This window comes from Acomys minous (genome assembly GCF_964271855.1).
Source record: "Acomys minous genome assembly, chromosome: 7".
NCBI lineage: Eukaryota > Metazoa > Chordata > Mammalia > Rodentia > Muridae > Acomys > Acomys minous.
Genome location: NC_140488.1, coordinates 35,450,366 through 35,455,832, shown reverse-complemented (window position 1 = coordinate 35,455,832; position 5,467 = coordinate 35,450,366). Strand labels below are relative to the sequence as shown.

The window sequence follows — 5,467 nt, the reverse complement described above, 5'->3', positions numbered from 1 at the left end:
ATATTTCTCATGGATGCTCTGGAGAGCTACCTTCTTGACTATGTCATGCTACACTTCCACCGTTACTGAGGTCAGTTTTCATTTGATTCACAGTGGAGTGTCATCAGTAATAGTATTACAGTTATTATTAATTTCACTGCATAAGTTAGTATTTCAGATGTTTCAAAGCCACAGGCACTACATTTGTGATGAGAAGAGGAAGATGCTGGGAGAGATGGTACTCTAGCAGAGGAATAGCTTGGAAGTGTGAAGTCTTTACTTGCTGTTAACAATGACTCCCTTGAAGTCCTAAGCATTCCGTACATGATGAATGCTTTTTACCCTTGCTGAAATAAGCAGTGTACATTTCAAAGACAACATTTCAATAGCTATCACAATTAACTTTAAAGAATATAGTAATCGGGAAATCAGGACAGATACTGGGACTGGGACTTGCAGCAGGACTCTGGGCGAGGAGGTGCAAGTTGTATGGAAGAGTTGTGGGATGGAAGGACAGGATGGGGGACAGGGCTTGTCAGGAGTTCCACAAGGAGACTATCAAGGTCTGTGGATCTGGATGCAGGGGGTCCTATACAAAGTAATGCCCCAACCAAGCAGAGAACCTAGACCCACATGGGGAAAGGGGTTGTGGGGGAATGCCTCTGACAAGATCTCTGGTGCCTGTGATTTTATCACTACCCCTTAGGGGAGAGGCCCTGTGGGAACACAGAAGAAGGGAATGCAGGCTATCCAGATGAGACCTGATAGGCTGTGGTCAGATGGTGGGAGAGGAGGACCCCAATTGTCAGAGGTCTGGGGGGGGGAATAGATCAGAAAAGGGAGGGAGGGTGGGAACAGGAAAAAAAGAGTAGGGGTGGGGGAATTATAATCTGGTTGTAATGTGAATAAATTATAATAATATAATTTTAATATATTTAATTTAATGTAATATATAATATATAATTATAATTATTATTATAAAAGAATATAGTAATCAAATGTGGATGATGGAAACAGAGATGCAGGGGGAATTTCTTGTTTGTTTGTTTGTTTGTTTTTAAATAGTTGCTTCTCTGCTGAGGCCATGTTGGTGTTCATGGTCTGTTTTGCTTCCTGGAGTCATGTAGATGTCTATGGTCTATGCTACTACCAGAGGCCTTGCTAATGTTTGTAGTCTCTCTTCTCCCAGGGGCCATGTTGGTGTCCATGGTCTGCGCTGCTGCCTGACACTGTGCTGATGTTCGTGGTCAGTATTACTGCCGGAAGACATGTTGATGTCTGTAGTCTGTGCTGCCACCAAGGACCATGTTGAAGTCTGTGTTGGTACTGCTGCTGGAAACCATGTAGAAGTCCATGATCAGTGCTGCCAGTGGCTGTTAGGAGCAACAAACATTCTGTTTCAGAGGTATTGATGACTTCAGACTCATGCTTGAGAATAAGAGACACTGAAGGATTCTGTGATAACTGCCCTCCCTCACACACATGCATGCACAGGAAAGAAACAGTTCAGACAAGAAGCCATTGAAGAGAGTCCTTAAAAATTGTGATAAAGATGCTGAGGTATAGCTCTTCACAGATGATGGTTCTGGTGGGGTTGTGGACTCAATTATTTTTAAGGGGCTGGCCACTGGATGTTTGACCGTATTCTAATGAGTGTATGGGATAACACAAATTGGACTTGGTGTATTTTTTATTGGGTGCTGTGCACAAGTATGGGAGGTAGACCTGGAAGGACTGGGAAGCGAATGTGATCAGGGTGCATTGTGTGAAATTCTCAAATCATCAATAAAAAATATCTTGGAAAAAACAATTGCTTCTCTGAGAACAACTGACAGGTTTTGCGTTTTCTCCTATTTGCCTCCTTCAGCATAAATAGGAAGTAAATATAAAACTCTTGAGTATAGTTATTGGTTGGATTGATGTCATGCCAAAAGCATATGGCCTAGTTATTAAGGGGGGACAGATGGGGCATTTATGATTATCTAGGGGGAGCTCCACATCCTCAACAGGGTGACATTAAAATCTACAGGACCAAAACTAGAAGTGATGTTTAAAAGAACAAAGTAGAAATAATTATTACGTTGCTCACAACTATGTTTAAGATCCAAGAAATAAACAAAATATGATCTATGAAATAAGTAACTTAATATACCTGTCTTGTTTTCTAGAACTATAATTTTGAATGAGTATCATTTGTCTGTGCACTGTGACATTTGGCTACTGGTATTCTAGTGGCCTATGGCACTTACTATTGTTTTCTAATAATATGAAACATATGTCAAACATATGTCCATCTATAATTGCATCATTTATATTTGCAATGTGATAGCAACATATCATGCTCCGCACTATAGATTCACTCTGTGCAACTTTATTAGCACTTGCTTGCCAGTACTAAGTCAGATGTACATAGTATCATATTCAATAATGTCCCCATGTCATTGTCTTAAAAGAGTATCTGCTCTGCTCTGGAACAAATATCTAAATACCATCAGAGAAAGACTTAGTGCAATACAAAAAAGTTAAATATTTGTGGAGAAAAAATTGGATTGCTATAAGGAGTTCTGGAATCAGAGAGAAGGCTATTCATATTTATACTTCATCACTCACGTGCTATGAAAATTTTTAAAGGTTAGTTAAGCTCTACAATGCTTAACTACCTAATTCATTAAAAAATAATTCCTATAAGTATACAATGAAATTATGTAAGGCATCCAACAATAGCATTTTAAGAGGGCCCTTCTTATTCAAGGGGAAGAGGTCCCCATCAGTCACAGTCATAGGGAAGGGGAATGGGGTGAAAGCGGGAGGGAGGGAGGAATGGGAGGATCCACGGGATGGGATAGCAATTGAAATGTATTATGAATGATTTTATTTTTCAATAAAAAAATTTTAAAAAAGAGGGCCCTTCTTTCTTTTGCTCTGTGTTGAAAATGAAATCAAAACACCACTCAAATGTCGAAGTACTAGCTAAATGTCCATGTACAGTTCAGTATGTATAAGGCACATTGTCTGCATGTATCTCAGAAACAAGGTTTAAGAACTATGAAATAGTATAAAAGAAAATAACTAATCACATATGTGTTTCTTATGAAGTAGGAAAATTGTATCAGAGGAAGAATGACATTTTTTAAGATTTCATAGCTGAGTACTGTTAATTGTAGGACATCGACAAGAAGCCCACATTCTAAAATACACTACTGGTTAAGGATTCAGCATCAGTAACATTAAAACATCAATGGTGGTGGTCTCTTTTACAATTCTCTTCAATAATGATAGCTAAAGCTTATTAAGTGATTACAATAAGCCAAATATTGAGGAAAATTCTCCATGTCAACTATTATGACTTCTGCAACAGAAAACGATGAAGAATGTATGGTTTTTATATATTTGCCTAAGTTATTGAGGCCCAGAATTTAAAGTGGAGTAGTTTTGAGATTGGGCTGTATTTCTCTTGACATATGATTACTCACTTTTGCAGGAGAGATGGCTCTGCAGTTAAGAGCATTTGCTTACTGCTCATGCAGAGGACCTATGTTCACTTTTTATCACCCACAACAGTTCACAACTGCCTGTATCCCAGTTCTAGGAAATCAGACATCTTCTTGCCTCCAAAGTCTCCTTCATGTACCTGGTACACAAAAACTCATATAGGCATGCACACACATACATAGAAATAAGAAGCCCTTTTGGCTCTCTGAGCAGCACCATGGCAGTCAGCAAGAAGAAGTGCCTGATGAAGGTGACAAGAAGGGAGCCAAGAAGAAAGTGGTCGATCCATTTTCTAAGAAAGACTCACATGATGTCAAAGCTCTGGCTATGTTCAATATTAGAAACACTGGGAAAACACTAGGACTCAAGAAACCAAGATTGCATCTGATGGCATCATGGGTCGTGTGTTTGAAGTGAGCCTTGCTGATTTACAGAATGATGAAGTTGCCTTTAGAAAATTCAAGCTAATTACTGAGGATGTTCAGAGCAAAAACTGCCTGACTAATTTCCACAGCATGGATCTTATCCAGGACAAAATATGTTCCACGGTCCAAAAGTGGCACACCATGATGTTGATGTCAAGATGACCGATGGTTATTTGCTCCATCTTTTCTGTGTTGGATTCACAAAAAAATAAATAATAAAATAAAGCAACAACCAGATACTAATGACAACATATGTGCAGCACCAGCAGGTCTGCCAGATCTGGAAAAAGATGATGGAAATCATGACCCAAGAAGTGCTGACAAACGGCTTGAAGGAAATGGTTAAAAGTTGATTCCAGACAGCATTGGAAAAGACATAGAAAAAGGCTTGCCAGTCCATCTATTCTCTTCATAATGTCTTCCCTATAAGAGTTAAAATGCTGAAGAAGCCCAAGTTTGAATTGAGAAAAACTAATGGAGCTCCGTAATGAAGGTGGTACTTCTGGAGAAACAACTGGTGATGAGACAGGTGCTGAAGTTGAACAAGCTGATGGATATGAACCACCAGTCCAAGAATCTGTTTAAAATCCAGTTTTTTAATAGTGACAAATAAAATGTCATGTTTGAGAAAAACTAAGAAATAAGAAACATTTTAAATATGATAAGCAAAATATTATTTACTTTTAAAATCTCAAGTTTTTAATCACCATTTCTAAATAATTAATGTTTACTATATATCAGGTGCTGTATCCAGCCTTTATGCTCACTGTAGATCATAATCATAGTTGCTGTCTTAGTAAATACATTTTCTTATCCCAGTTTGAAAGCTGAAGAAACTCTAATAAGAGGCAGAGTAGTAGTCTGAACCGAAATGTGCTTGACTCAACTCCTCATCATCACACTTTTGTATTTATAAGCGCATTTGTGTTTGTTAGACAAGATATTAGAGGAGAAAAGAGATGTAATTGCATTGCTGAATGCCTGACTTAGAAAGGACATGTATAAAACAAATAATGAACATCCCGTAGCCAAGGACAAAAGGCAAAGAATTGCAGGCACATGCACACACAGTACCTATAAAGCTAAATGTTTCTGTGAGCTAAGTCTTAGAAGCATGTGAAAGACTAAAAAAGAGTTTTTTAAAAGTTTTTGGCTACAGTTGGCACAAACAGAACAAAACTGGGCAAGGTGGCTGTTTGGGTCAAATAATATCAGATGACAAAAGAGCAAATTGAGTTCACTTTATTTTTCTTCTTCATTTTCCATCAAAGAGAATGCCTTTCAACTTGAAAGAGTAGGATAAATCCAGCTTAAAAAGGCATTGTAAGATAGACGAGCACTTAGGAAGAGTGTTCTTTGGCACTTGAAATTAGAGAATGTATAAAGGCCAAAAAAGAATTCCAACTTAACGTGAGAGAAAAGTTCTAAAGGGTATAAACACAGGAGTATTCTGGAACTCTCTGAATCCAATTGAGACGTCATATATGCACCAGGTTAGTTCACAAGAATGATTTGTCAATGGGGGAAGGTGAGAGTGCCTCTTCTCTAGGGCTCACAATGGGGTGAAAGTA

At 38.3% G+C, this 5,467-nt stretch overlaps 1 pseudogene across 1 annotated transcript; it reads left to right on the top strand.

Moving 5' to 3' along the window:
• Nucleotides 1-3,670: 3,670 nt before the first annotated feature.
• LOC311602558 (small ribosomal subunit protein eS1-like) lies at nt 3,671-4,481 on the top strand (annotated as a pseudogene). Its single transcript has one exon. The product of its transcript is annotated as a small ribosomal subunit protein eS1-like (transcript).
• Nucleotides 4,482-5,467: the final 986 nt, after the last annotated feature.